This window comes from Spermophilus citellus (assembly GCF_964194105.1).
Source record: "Spermophilus citellus genome assembly, chromosome: 16".
Classification (NCBI taxonomy): domain Eukaryota; kingdom Metazoa; phylum Chordata; class Mammalia; order Rodentia; family Sciuridae; genus Spermophilus; species Spermophilus citellus.
The window spans coordinates 56,458,408-56,474,876 of NC_138196.1; the positions used below are offsets into that span (position 1 = coordinate 56,458,408).

Here is a 16,469-nt window from a genome sequence, read left to right on the forward strand (position 1 = left end):
GAATCAATTTAATTGTTCAGCCATATATTAAATACACGTTTTGTGGAACAAGAAAAAATTTATAAGACTTAGATAAGAAAAGTAAGTTTTAAAATGATTCTGAAACTTTTATCTATCCATTTAATCTACAAATTAGATTCATTGCCCCCAGTCTTGTATATATGTAAAGTATTACCATAAATAGAATTTTCAAATTTTAAAGTAGAAATGCTGTTATTCCTATATTATATGAAGTAAAATACCTTTGAATCTATGAATAAACTAATGAAATTTAAATTGTTTCCCTTATCAGGGCTTTTCAAAATCACATGTTCCACTTTGGGAAAAAATATGCTCTATGTCATAGGATGTTTAAAAAGATCTTTCATTATCTGATTTTTTTTTCTGGCTAATGAAACAAGAGAAGACATATTTGTAGGCTGGGGAAATATTCAAAATACGAAGCCATCGGTTGAGCAGGTGTCTCTGGCTGATTCAGAATGCCATTCTGGTGTGCTCCATTCAAGTATCAAGAAGAATGTCTACACATGATTTCAAATCCTAAAAAAGCCCTTATGGTCTTAATGTTTTATTATTATGTAATCTCTGTGTATTTCCCTCTGAGGTTATATTTTCCTTTTTAAGTCACAGGATTAAAGACAGTGTGACCTAAGAAACAGAATAAGCCACAAACAATGAAACTGCTATCAAACTCAACCTTTCACCAATCATAATAGCACTTAAACTTGAATTAGAGTAAAGTGTTGTAGAATATTAGGAGGAAAGTATTTATTTATTGATCAAATCAAGCCCTCAGGTCAGTGTACAAGACTTTTCTCTTTCTGAATGCAAGAGTTTGTGTGATTAATTTGCAGATGCTGTGGGTAAGGGAGACTTGACCACAGATTTAGGTACAGTTGCAGCACTCTGTTAATTGAACTTGTTTCATAGTCATTGATATTTCTATACATAAAAGATATCATCAAAACTTAAAAACCATGCTCCATAAAATCCTCTCATTCTAGTTTCCTAATCCTATAACTCATATTGCATTTCTTATTCATGGAAATATTATCATCCTTCAAAGCATGGCTTTACAATTATTTTACTTTCTTATCAGAAACAGTCTCATTCCTAAGTATAATCTGGCCAAGATCACTTTGACTATAAACAGTTTCTATTTTTGTCCTTCACTTGTGGTCATCTCAGATATTTGTTCTATAATCTAGTGATTATACCCAGGATGATTTTTTTCACATTGTTATTGTGTTGTCAGCTCATGTTTTGGGTATTTACAATCTTTTATAAATCACTGCTACTATTCTACATATTTTAGTCTTCAATTTTGTGAAAGTGTAGCACATAGACATTATCAAAACACAACAAAAACATCTAAATTCATTTGAAAATACTTACAGTTGTACACCTCTATTTGATGTCTTAATGCTTCATTCAGAATTAATATCACATGAGAAGAATATCCACAGGTTATTTATCTCTGGTCTCTCATTTATATGTTTGCTGCATTCGATTCTAAAAAATAAAAGTTTTAAGTGTTTTATTATCAAATAAACTGGTACAATTTATGTAACACAAAAATGCTAGATTATTTTCCTGAGCACAAGAAGTCTCTGAAGACTGAGTGACTATATTACAAAGAATATTTAAAAATTATATTTATATGTGAAGCAAAAATCATCAGAACCTCCAAAATTACATTGAAATGTGCATGAAGCAAGGCCACATATCACCTTTTACTTCCCAAGTAAATTAATGTTCACACATTCACAGTGATCTTAATAACATATTTTTTAACAAATATATCTAGGATACTAAGAAATATAGGAAGTGTATATTTGTTTTTTCCTCGTTATATGATAATTATAAAACTAACTTAATAATATTCTGATGAGTTAATAAGTTAGCTTTTTTGTGTCCTAGCACCATCGAGAAAGTCATTTTATCTTTCTATATCCCTCAAGTTATGCATACCCATATTATGTTCAACATAAAGAGCATATATTTGAATACTGTGAGATTCATTAAAGGTAGTGATAAAAGAAAATATTACATTTTTACAATGATCTGATGACAAAGAAGACAAATATCTGAAGGTATCTTCAGATTGAGAGATCTCCCATCTGCAAAGGGTGTGGAATAGTTTCTCTGTGCCTCTAGTTAGATGTTTCATCATTTATGGAAGGCATCTCCAGTAGAGATGCTTCTTAAGGCAACTGACTGTGTTTTTTTTTTTGTTGTTTGTTTGTTTGGTTCCAGAGATTGAAGTAGTCAGGGGCATTCAACCACTGAGCCACACCCCCAGCCCTATTTTGTATTTTGTTTAGAGAAAGGTTTCTCACTGAGTTGCTTTAGTGCCTCACCATTGCTGAGACTGATTTTGAACTCCTGATCCTCTGTCTCAGCCTCCCAAACCACAGGGATTACAGGTGTGCACTACCAAGCCCAGCCCACTGACCATTTTAATCAAAATAAGCGTAATGTCTTGTAATAAAAACTACAAATCTTAAAAACATAATTGCTTACTTAGTATTTTATGTTCAAAAGCCATAAAGTCCTCACTTCCCTTATAAGTCAGAATATGGTAGATTTATTTTGTGTAAACTGGAAACTTGTCACAGAGAATAGTAACGGGAGAAGTTACCCAATGAGATTACCCTTGTAATCTCATACACAGTGAGAAGAGGCAGATTGAAGTATAAATCACTTCATAACAGACTCACATCAAAAAAGCAAAACTTCTAGCTCTCAATGGAAATTATGAACTATGAGACCACAGCAGCATGGAGTGCTTATAACCCATCCTCCTTCAGATTGGTTGATATGTCTGTTCTGATTTTTAATATCACCCTTACTTCTGGTGTATGATTTTTTTTCCCTTTGTGATCATATGATTACTAATCCTTGCTATTCAAGAATTTCAAAGGATCAGTTTATATATTAATATTTCTAAATGAAAGTTTCAATGTAAAGAATTGATTGAAGATTTGAGAATTTTACTAAGAAGTATTAAATTTCGATGTTGCTTTTTCTCCATTTGTTTACTTTTTCTGTGTACTCCTTTAACACATCTTTGTCTAATTTCAACTGTCTATATCTTTCATGTCCTTTGTAATAACTTTTTACTTGTGCTATTTTCTAATTTATTTTTGAGAATTATTTTAGAAAGCATTTTGTCATGTCCTTTTTCTATAAACCCTCATTAACACTTTTGATAATACCTTAACTGCTATTTCTTAAATCTGTTGCTTTTTTAAAATTTCCAATGTACTTTTCAAAATATCTTTTCAGTACTTCCCCTAAAATTCTTATATGTTTGATGTTCATTTCCTTCTGCATATATTACAATCTCTTTTTAAAACATCATTTCTTCATTATGCACTCCTTGGTGGAGATTATACTTTGCCTTAACGTTTATGAGACTATATTGGTCAGAACTTTTTCTTATATTTCCTTGAGCCATTTAGAAAAGATAAGTTCAAGTCCCTTTTAGTCACATGCCTAACCTGATCTTGTTAGCGTGTGAAGTTTCTATGTATAGCTAAGTACTCTGCTACTTTTTCAACTACTAGATGAAGGCAATTGTTGGTTGAAACTCTGTGTGTGTGTGTGTGTGTGTGTGTGTGTGTGTGTGTGTGTATAAGAGTCTGTAATTTTAATTCAATGGCATTTTCTCACTGTCAACATGTTACTCCTTTTGTCAATGGAGCCTATCTTCTCATTGTTTTGGCTGTTCATTTTTATCTATGCAATCAATGGCATGCACAGTCAATCCCTTAGAGTCAGAGTTACTCAAACAATATTTGCTGAATGCTTGAATGAATGAATGAATTGATTTTCTACATCTGATCTAATACTAGTGATGGCTGATTCCTTCCTTAACAAGTTTAATGAAGCTCATGAAGTTTGACTAGCATGATAGTTGGGATGGAAATTCTTGTTAAAGACTGAGACCTGGGTGTTGGCTGCTTATAAGGTCTTATGTTTCAGTTTCCATTCCGTTTGACACTCTGTTAACTGGCAAGTTTACAACTTCTGCATGGGTGCATTTACTGATATTATAATTAAATCAATGAAAATATTCATTGTCAAGATAACTTCCAAGTAACAGTGTTATCAGAAATGCTAATGAAGGTCACTAGAAAAAGGATTCGATTACTCAAAATTTGGTAAAAATTATAATTAACCCCTGGCTAATTTTGAAATAGTTTTTAATCCTGATATTATAATCCTATTTTGAAGTAATTATCTAGTGTTTTATAAGCTTGGAGTAGGTAGCAATATTTAAAAACCAACCAGAGAAACTTCAATTAAAAGCATCGTATTGACATCTTAGGTCATTTTTCTGGTTAATGAAATAAAACATGCAATTTGTCTAGTTAACCTCCTAGAGAATATAAAACTATAATCTTGGAGCCAAACCAAAAATAAGGAGCAAGGAGGGAACCAGTAATGCTTCCAGTCAACATCCAAGTCCTTATGGTATCCTTTCACTCCAACCAGTGATGTGTGTGCATGGACTTGTTCTTTTAGCTTAGGGAAGACAATCAATGAAAACCAGTTCTATTTAACCTGAAGGAGCCTCATTCTCAGGATGAATATCTTGCTCCACCACAGGAATGGCTGGTGGTAGTGGCTCTTGAATTCCTATACCCCTTACAGCCAAATGGCTTTTAAAATTCCAAGTGCTGAGGAAAAAAAATGAGGATTCATCTAGAATATAATCTTTCCACATATGCCACATTAGGAAGATTTGATTCTATGACACAAATAATAAGCAAAAACCACCACCACCACCAACAACAACAGCAACAACAAACACAATAAGCTTTGAATGGTATTATTTATAAACCAAACCTGTTTATGATGATAAGGTTAGTGATATTTTAATGAAAATAAATTTAGTATCTATTAATACAACTACTAATATAAGCTACAGTGTTATCAGAAAGTTTAAAATTTTTATTAAAGAACCAAACTATTTTAAGTACAAATGTCAAAGTCAGAATTTATTGGATTAATTTCCAATGAATTCTAATAATTGTCATACCTAGACACTCTCTTTTGTCCTTTCTTCACCAGTCACTATTCTGTCTTTTACAGAGACACTTGTTGAGTGTTAATTGGAGATAGTAACTATTTATCACTAGTCCTTCTTTGACAATTCTTCCTCTCTTTGATTCAATCAAACACATAAAACATTTTATGACAACTTGACTTCATTGGCTAGCACAGTATTACTTGTTGTTAATTAATTAAAATATCTATGTATCGAGCTAAGTGAGTAGATATAACTCAATGTGATCAGTGACTTTTACATATGTGTTAAATTTTCTAAAGTTAGAAACTTTAATCTAAAAAAATTTCAACATCTCTAGCAACTAGAGAAATGCAATTTAAAACTACATTGAGATTTCATCTCACTCTAGTAAGAATGGCAATTATGAAGAATACATGTAACAAAAAATGTTGGTGAGGATGATTGGAAAATGTACACTCATTCATTGCTGGTGGGGACTGCAAACTGGTGTGACCACTCTAGAAAGCAATATGGAGAGTCCTCAAAAATTAAGAATAAAGCCACCATTTGACCCAGTTATCCCACTCCTCTGTAAATATCCAAAGAAGTTAAAATCAGCACACTAGAGTGATACATCCACATCAATGTCTATAGCAGCTCAATTCACAACAGCTAAGTCATGGAATCAACTTAGGTGCCTTCAACAGATGAATGGATAAAGAAAATGTAGTATTGGAATATTATCTAGCCATAAAGAAGAATGACTTTATGACATTTACCAGCAAATGGATAGATCTAGAGACTATCATGCTAAGTGAAATAAGCCAGCACCCAAAAGCCAAAGTCTACCACGCGGCCTGCGCAGTGGTTTCATTAATGAGGTTCTAGGCATAAAGTTAGTTAGAAGAGATCGAAATAAAACACACAAACCAGTTATCTTCTTTATATTGCTAGGTCCGAGATGGCTCACCTCTCTGGTTCCCACCTCTAGCCGCCCAGCAGGGCAGCGAGGATTACTCTGGGCTAGCAGGAGAGAGAGAGAGCGAACACGCCTGGGAGTAGCCTTTTATTTGGGGAACAAGAGATTCAGGGGAGAATTCCATCCAATGAAGGTTGGGGGGGGCTGCACTCCAAGGTCAGGGTCAGTGATTGGGTCCCCGGGGTCAGTGGTCAGGCACACCCCCACACGGATGGGCTCTCTCATCAGGAAAGGGTCGGGAAAGCTTCGACACAGCCAAAGCGCCTCAGGCCCTTAATGGGAGTCACCCAATCACGTGTCAGAATGGCTCCCCACACCAAAGGTTGAATATTTTCTCTAATATGTAGAAGCTAACACACGGCAAGCGGGTTGAGAGGAAGATTACAAATTCAGTGGTTTAGATAATGGAAAATGTAGGAAAGGTAGGGAGAATAGGAAAAGGAAGGACAGTGGAATGAATCTGACATAATTTTTCTATGTACATACATAAACACCACAGTGACTCCCACCATCATTACATCCACAATAATGGGGATCTAACTAAAACATGATATAGTTCCTGATGGTATAGTTATATAAAAACAGATTCTACTATCATGTATAACCAAAAAGAAAGGATGAATCAATCAATTAATCAACAAAATAGTTTTTCTTTTTATGTACACTACATAGTTTTACATGATATTAAGAAATAAACAATTTTTTTTAAAAACACCAAATTTTGTTTATAGAATTTTAAAGTTTGAAACCTCTTTTCTATGTATGATATAATAACTGCACAACTAAGAAAGCAGTCAGAATTCCAGGACATATTTGCAAGCTGTTGCTATTTGGGTAGAGTATATCATTTGATTATAATGATGTTCTCAATGGCATTTAAATTCCCAGATATTCAACTAAAGCAGCTACGCTTTGACTTCATTATATTGTGGTAAGCATGACTAGAAACCATGCTAACACTCAAAACACAAATAATTGTCAGAAATGAATACTGCATTCTGACTTCCAATTTGAGATTCAGTATGCAGAGAATACCACCCATTTTTTCTTAGCATCTTATTTACTCCTCATCAAAATTCATGGCTACCTTGACATGTCTGCCTCCCTCTCAAACACATAAATCCAGAACAGGAGTTACTAAATATTTGGCTAAATCAGAACACAATTATTCATGATAACAATAACATCAAAATAAATGTGACTAGCATTATTAATTGGTCAATATATTTCAGGTGGACCTTTTACATGGAATTCTTTTCATTCATATATGAAATAAAAAGTATCGTTGTTATCATGCTCATATTGCATATTAGGAAAGTGAGGCTAGAAAATGCGAAGTTACTTTCTCAATGACACAAATATGGAGAGTAAGGAGTCAAATTAATTTCATGACCAGGTTGATCCCATATTCTTTCCATTAAATCATGCCATTTTGTGATGAAGCAATTTATAATAGAAAACAAAAACTTTCTTCAACCAACCACATAAAGAACATCATGATATATATCATATTACAGGCAAACTTCAATTTTTAAAAATAGAAGGTTCAGACAGTTGATGAATTCTTCAAAATGATAAGAAAATATACTTGATGAAGTTTGAAAGAATTGGATCCTCTGAGTCATCATATTCACATTTAATTAAGTAACAAGGAAGTGAATGTCAACTACTAAAATGCTTAATTTCTGAGGCCAATCATTATAGAATATGCATGAGAAATAAAAGTAAAATATTTAGAGGCCTTTCCAAAACATAAATATACTTCAAATACATCCTGCATTTTTGAAGTTTCCACAACCATGAGGATGTTGTATATATTATATATATATATATATATATATATATATATATATATATATATATCTTAAAGCAAATACAAAAAACATATGAAAATGGTTTACACATTGAATGGTTTAATTTAATGCTCAAGTAAGAGAATTCAAACTGATCCTACATCCTTAATTAAAAGAAAACAAGCCTCCAATTAGAACTATGCTATCTCATATGAAGTAAATTCATGTTTCAGATAGAAAATGTTTTTAGTTATCCGATTTATTCTTTTCAAATAAAGCATGTTGACAAAACATTCTGAATCTGGATTTGGAAAAAAATTAAGTAGGATGGTGCATAATGGATACTAAAAAATTTATGTCTTCACTCTAAGCACACTGTTTTCTCACATAAAATCTTTATCAGCTGAGTGCGGTGGTATACCTCTAAAATCCCAATGACTCAGGAGGCTGAGGCAAGAGGATAGCAAGTTTGAGGCCAGCCTCAGCAAATTAGTGAGGTCCTAAGCAACTTAGCGAGACTGTGTCACAAAATAAAAAGTAAAAAGCTTCACTGGGTTCAATATCCAGTGCTAAAAAGCAAACAAAGAATTCAATAATGGAACTAATTTTTTAATTTTATGATGAAGTTTTAAAAAAATATCTGTTGCTTTAGTTTCCTGTTTGGATATATGTGTGCTTTATAGTTTCATGATACTTCCTTTATTTATTTATTTATTTTTTTGATGTGTGGGGGTTGAACCCAGGGCTTTGTGCATGACATGATATTTCTATTACTAAAGAATCTTTTGGCTTTCACAAAATCCTGTTTGTCCATCAAGGATGTAAAGATTGCCAATGAACTTCAGAAGCTATAAACGAGAAACAGTTGACCCTGACTATTTTGCAGGGTCAAATCAAGACAATAGACTAAGAAATTGGAAGAATGCACAAATTATAGCTTCAAAAAATGTACCACTTGCTCATTAAGAAGTTGTAAAGTTAATTGTGACAAATCATGTGTATTTTTCTTTAAGATTTTACATGCTGGATGTTAGTGTTACTGTCTAAGATTAAATCTAATCTTTTTCAGGTCAGCAATTGAAAAAAAAAAAAACCTTAAAATTTTTGTATATTGTGGGGAAAAAAACTTGACCTTTACTGTTCAATAATCCAAATAAGGAAAAATAATTTTTTTCAAAGATTGGCCTGAAAGAATATAGCAGCACTTACATGGTTAAGAATAAGAGGGTAAATGACAAATGCACATTAGTACACATTTTAAAGTTGTCAAAAGGTGGAACTGGTTGAGTATGAATTATTTTTTATCACTTGTTCCAGGAATGATGGCCTGAGGTGCTTACTTAAAATTTACAGAATCACCTGAAGGAAAGAAAGGTAATTTTTGTGCTTAGTTTATGTTTATGGTTTTGAACCTTTCTGTGATCTTTCTTTTACTTGTTTGTTTATTTGCTGGATTGAGTGAGAAAAGAAGGCAAACTGAAGTTTTGGAGAACTTGGAGTCATTTTTCAATTTTCACACAGTCTCACATCATCTATATTTCATTTTCTACCAAATACGCCTGTTTTGTTGGCTGACAATGATTTAAAGATTTTTTAATAAAACTTTTGTAACTTCAAGTAATTGTCCTAAAAATGTTGTTTGAAATGTTTGTAATAAAGACAAAAGAATTATTGTTTTTGTAAATATTCATTCATGTAATGCTTGATTTTTCACCTTTTGAAAGGAACTTTATAAATTATATTGCTAGTGAAGAGATTTACCTAATTTTTTGAGTTAAACTTCAGAAGGGAAGAACTGTTTGTTTCACTTTCATTGAGGATATAGATTTATCTTTTAGTCATATTTTCCACACTCATTGTATCTTATTTTGTATTTTAAAACATTCTTGATATTAAAAATTTTTTAAAAGCACATCACAATAGGACTAGAATAGTATTTGTAATTTTCATCAGTTTCCACCTGAAACAATTCACATTTTAAATGTTCTTTGAACATTATAATGTAAGATAGAAAAATCATAAATATTTATCTAGATCATTTAATTTCAAAAAATTTCCTATATTCACTATCTTACCTTTTAAATATAATAATACAAGATTAATAGCACTATTAACTTTGCTTGTATATCCAAAGGCATTATTGTATCTTTCAACCCAAGAACACTTCTGCCCAATTAAAGAAAGCTATTCTTTTACTTAGAAAAATCATTGTTTTAAAAAGCTACTAGAAAATGTCAAATGATCATCATTTAATTGCACAGATAATACTCATATATGCCATAAATCAGGCTATATTTTTGGTTAGTACTGGGGATTAAACCCAGGGGCACTCTATCACTAAGCTATATCCCAGCCATTTTTATTTTATTTTGCAATAGGTCTTGCTCAGTTGAGAGGCTGAAATAAACGTACTGCAAGTTCAAGACAAGGCTCAATGTTTTTTAAAAAGTACAATTAAAAAAAAAAAAAAAAACTTTGGCGCTCGGGATGTGGCTAAAGTGGTAGCACGCTCCCCTGGCATGCGTGCGGCCCGGGTTCGAGCCTCAGCACCACATACAAACAAAGATGTTGTGTCCGTTGAAAACTAAAAAATAAATATTAAAATTCTCTTTCTCTCTCTCTCTCTCTCTCTCTCTTAAAAAAAAAGAAAAAAAACTTCAAAAACCATTTTTTTGTTGTTTAGAATTTTTTTTTTTTTCTAATTCACCTGTTTCTGAAATGGTGGGAAAGTTTTTTAGAATAAAGTGACAGTTAACACTAAATCATTTGATGTTTCTAGCCCTTTTAGGTATCAAAAACCACTGTTGGGCAATTACATTAGCCTGCCCTGTTCTAGAGTTTTTCTTTCCATGTCTTCAGTTACTCATGACCAACCCTTTTCTGAAATAATTAAATGAAAAATTCTATAAAATAAACAATTCATAAGTTTCCATTGTCCAGCATTCTGGCCTTCACTACTTGACCTAAAAGCTCTGTTCTTCCCTAGTTTCTGCCCTGACTCTTGCCACTCCATTAAGTCTCCTCCCTGGTTCCTTCCTCCTCAGCTCCAGATCTGAGGGGTTAACTTTGAGGACAATAGCACAGTCCTCAACTGACTCTGTCCCCTCTCCACCCTTAGTATCTAGCTCTGCACTAATATGTTAACATGATCTACCTATTACTATTTAAATGTTGTGGCCATTTATTCATAAATTTAAATTACTTCAAACTGAATAAAATAAAAATATGTAGACATTTTCCCAAAACTTTGTTTATTCTTATCTTTCTTTCATCCTTTAAGTCCAAATAATCAGCAATCCATGTGGATTCTACAAGAATGTATAGTAATTAATAAGAATTAATAATCATAACTATAGCAATTAATGATCATTAATTCTTATTAATTACTATAAGTGAGAAAGAAAAGAAATATATAAGTAAAATATGGAAAAATGTAGCAAAATTAAATTTGAATTTACTTTTTGACCTAGTAATCCTACTTCCAGGAATTTACTTGAAAGAGACAATGGTAAAATATGAAAAGAAACAGGTACAAGGCTATTCATTACAGCATTATTTATAATGGTGAAGATGGAAGATGTTCATCAGTAAGGAAGTGGTTATATAAATTAGTACATCTACCCAATGAGGGATTAAGTAATAATAAAATAGAATGAGGTATATCCACTTTAAATAATCTCTGGGATATTTTGTAATATGAAAAATGCATGAGACAAGTTTGTGTGTGAGGCATCCATTTATCGTTTTGTCTTTGTTTATATTCTATTTGATACCACATATATAAAATATGCATTATGTTAATATTCTAGAAACTAAATAGTATAATACATATATTACATGGAATAGTATATTGTCACAGTTCATCATTTCTAAAACTATCACTCTGGTATAAACCACCATGATTTTTTCTTGGATTACTATAATAGTCTCTTAAGATATTAGAAGCTGCTGTCATCCTTGTCTGGGAGTTCTTCTTAAGCCATAGTGACCTTAAGAGACTAGTCTGCATCCCACAGACTTCTGCTAAATCCATTCAATGACTTCCAATCTCCAGAACAATGTCTTTGTAATCCTCACATTATCTGGCCAGACACCCTCCCTCTCTTTCTTTTCTTCTAAGCCACCACAAACATTTTTCTGCCTCAGGACCTTAACACTCACTTCTTACATTTCCTAGCACTCTCTTCCTACAATTCTCCCCACTCCCATCTTCATGCCTTATGCTCTCAATTTCTTATAAATTCTGGCTATATATTACTTTGTTTCTGGGATCTGACCACACTTTGTAAGTATGCTTTTTCTTCCTCCCATATCTTACTGTGATTTATACTTTGAGTAAAGATATGCCTTCCTCTGTCACTGTGTTATACTCTTCAGTAACTTCCAGGAAATATTCATTTATATGTCATGGATAATGATCTTAATATTTATACTTTACAAAATACAACCATTCAACTTTATGATGTGCCTTTTTAACTAAAATATATAGCATGGTCATCAGTCAAACATAATTTATTTGTATCTATTTAATACATGTTAATAAGTTCAAGATTGTATTTTGTATATCATATATAGATAGGTATATATGCATTTCTAGGTACACATATTATATCATTCATATAATAAGTTTATATCAAGTACCAAAAACGGCACTGTGAAGAAAATCCTCATTTTCATTTCTCTGAACATTGGCCTCGTATTTCACTTGTTTCAAATGCAAACATTAGAGTTAATGGGACAAATGGTAAGCTCATATCCAATTTGAATAAAATTATAAAATTGTGCCTTCCCAAACAGTAAACATAACTTTAAATTTTAAATAACTACCGGTTAAGTTTCTATTTAATGTTAATTAATACTTTAGATAACTAGGCCCACCATTTTTTTAACATATTTCTAAGTCCTATCTTTTCCTCTGCTCATTTTATAATGATTTGTTGGACATTTTTTCTTTGCTTTGCATAGCTGTTTTTTACACTCAGGTCTATCATCCCTGTTTTCTACCATGTACACATATAGATCAGTATGTATGCATTTCTAGATAGATATAGATATATACACACAGCTGTGCATATATACATATGTAAATAATTGCAATTGATTCAAATTTATTTATGATATATATTACTTTACATGTCATTCAGAAGTATTAAATTTGAATTGATCATATCCATTGTTTTAAGTTTATAATTTATGAATTTTGCTATAAGCATTGCATTTTCTTTGAATATTTACCTAATTTGTTTTTTGCATATGTATATGCACTGTAATTCATAAATAATATTAACAGAGCATAAATTTGAGTTAAAATCAAGTTATTTGGGTGCACAACATTGTGTGCTTCTTTTCCCATACCCTTCCTGCCAAAGAATAGACACTTAATTTAAAGATGTATTGAATGTAAACTAACTCTGTAAATGCTAGAGCCAGTTTCTTTGCTTTCATTTTTTTCTCCTACTAACTTCTCTCTGTACTCTCACTTTTAGGATTTTCCTTAATATTTCCAAATATTTACTTTTACAGATTAGCAATTCTCAGTTGGTATGTGGGCACTGAGACTATAATTACATGCTGGTTTGAGAGGACGGTCTCTAGATAATACATATTCCTTAGTCTTTTTTAAGTAACATTCTTTGTAGGAATTTTGAAATTATTAATCTTCAGGGGTCTATTACTCATTTTGAAGTAAGTTAAAAATTTAAAAATATGATCCAGATTTAGAATTTATTAGCAAAAAAGCATTCAAAGTTTTTAAAATATCTTTCCAATACAAATTCCAATCACATTAATAATCCATATTCATTACAAATAGAAAGGATTTTCTTTTTTTTTTTAGAAAAATGTTACCTTATAGTTAATAAATTTATTATTTCATTAAGGTCTAATTTTACCTGTATTGATTTTATCTTCAATTCCACTGTCCTCTCAAATGTTCTTAATTTTATGAAATTGATTTTTTATCCTGTTGTTGTTGACATGCATTTAATTTATCTACTTGATTGGTAAAAAATAGCCACCTGAAGTCTGGGCATACTAGAATGCTTGGGGAATAAAATAATAAACATGCATCTTATGTTTGGAATTCATAAAAAATTATTTGATTGCATTAACTCTAGAAATAAAGATTTGTAAAATCTTAGTTGTTGATAGAGATAAGCCAAAGATACTAAGATTCTAAGTAAGACTTATTCACTATAAGGCAATGGAATTAATACTTGCTTATGTTTATCAAAGTGGATCATAGACTTTTTGTGTGGAACGCACTCATTTAAAATATTTCTTTTTAACATACTTAGATTATTCCCTGTGGAACCATTCATGTGTCTATGCATATATTTATAAATAAAACTAAAATTATATAAACTACAGAATAAATTATGCTCTGTTCTGAATATTTGTGTCATATTCAAAGGCTTATCGTCAATATATGATATATATATATTGTCATATACCAAAGGCTTATCATCAATATATGATAAATTAGTGAGGCTTTTTGGAGTAATTAAATTGTGAAGGAAGAGACCTCATAAATGAACTTTGTGCTTTTATAAAAGAGTCCCTATAGGCCTTGCCCTTTCAACTATGTGAAGATATAAAAATAAAGCACCATGATAAACCAAGAAGCAGGCCCACACCACGAACCAAATCAGCTGGCACATGATTTTGGACTTGTCAGCCCCTAAAACCATGAGAAATAAATTTCTATCATTTATAGACTGCTAAGTCTATGATAATTTTGGTATAGTACCCTGGAAAGACTGAGATAAATTATAAATCATTAAGCAGTTTCAAAGAAGTATATTGTACCACAGATATATTCCAATACTCCCGGTTGTGATGCAGAAAACCATGGTTGGTATTGAACTTTAAATATCCTACATTATATAGATACATGTGTGTGTGTTTGATGAAGCTTAACTTATAAATTAGATATAGTAAGATGTTAACAGTAACATTGAATAATTGTAACAAAATACCATGATAAAATTATGTAAATGTCATTTCTTCTCAAAATTTCTTATTGTATAATACTCATCCTTCTTGGGATGATGTGAGATGATACAATGCTTATGTGATGAGATGAAGTGAAATCAATGTAGGTAGGCATCACTGCTTAATATTAGGCAATCATGTAAGACTTACTTGAACACAGCCCTGAAATATCAAAAGCACATCTGATAACCAAGACAAATACCAAGTAATTGTGGCCAGGTAGCATACACAGCAATATATATGCTGGACAAAGCAATAGTTCATGTCCGTACAGGACAGAATAGGAGAACATAAGAGTTCATCATCTACTTATAATGGCAAGTTAAAACTTATGAATTGTTTATTTCTTGTACTTTTCCATTAACATGTTCAGACTAAGTGAAGGTAACAAAACCATGTTAAGTAAACCGAAGATAAGAAGGAACCACCCAATGTATTATATATACATCAATAAAATATTTCCATTTAAATGTTGGCTATAAGAGAGATCTGTCTTATTTTATATATTGAATTAAAATCCTGTAAAACAGTAATAAATTACCTTGTTTTACAAATATTATCTCAAGTAACATGAATATCACACCACTGATAACATGAACACATTCAAATAGGCAAGAAAAATAAAAAATGATTCTAAACCAAATGTGTGAAGAATATATATTAAAACTATCTAGCAGGTTTCTCAGTTGAAGTGTTCTTTTTCCATGTAGCTGTAAAGCACAAAGCACTTAATACATAGAAAAATGCTGTTCTTATAATGAATATAATAAAATTAATGAAAAAAATCTCTCTATATCTATCTTTGTATATATAGATATAGAGAGAAATATGTATATATATGAAAAGAAAGTGAAGTGTGTGTGTATGTGTGTGTATGTGTGTGTGGTGTATTGTCTGAGGATTGAACCCAGGGATTCACATTATGTTGAGCAAGTACTCTACCACCAGGTCACATTTCCAGCCCCTCAACGTGTATCCTTAGTTAACTCTTCATTCTGCTATTTCTTCCCTTCTTTAGGGCCTGAAGAGCCAGTGCTGGAGAATGAACCCAGGGCTTTGCACATGCTAGGCAAACATTCTACTATTAACCTACATCCTCATCCATTCTGCAATTTCTTGGTGGCACCTTCCTATGTCTGACTATTTGTTTTTCATTTGCCTGTTTTATTAATTTTTGACATCTAATGTTGCTTTCATGTGTTTTTGTAACTACTATTTTGTCATTTTATTTTTCAGCCATGAGTGCAAAATTTCCTAGTTACACATAAATATAAGAAGTTAAAATATAAAGTATGTCATTTTATGGTGGTATTTAAGAAAGAAAATAAATATTTAAGGAAGTTTCAATGATATGCAATGGCATACAGTGGAAGCAGATATAAATAATATGCTAAAATATTTAAAATCATCTCAAATTACGTAATAACATGAAATGTAAACCCTAGCTCTCACCCTGTACAAAACTCGACTCAAAGTGATTCAAAGACTGGAAACCATGCACTCACTAGAAGAAAATGTAGAACCAACACTCCAAAAATATTGGCTCAAAAAACGACTATTTCAAGAAGACTCCTAAAACACAAGAAGTAAATCAAAATTCAATATATTGGATGGTATCAAAATAAAAGGCTTCTTCAGACCAAAGGTAACAATTAAGAACGTGAAGAGAGATCCTACAGAATGGAAG

At 31.7% G+C, this 16,469-nt stretch overlaps 1 long non-coding RNA gene across 1 annotated transcript in view; it reads right to left on the minus strand.

The window, feature by feature from the left end:
- Positions 1–1,395: 1,395 nt before the first annotated feature.
- Positions 1,396–16,469, minus strand: part of LOC308635422 — a 96,087-nt gene continuing 81,013 nt past the window's right edge. The window contains exon 3 of the long non-coding RNA XR_014019187.1: positions 1,396–1,512. This is a non-coding gene — a long non-coding RNA (uncharacterized lncRNA). The remainder of the gene's footprint in view (positions 1,513–16,469) is intronic.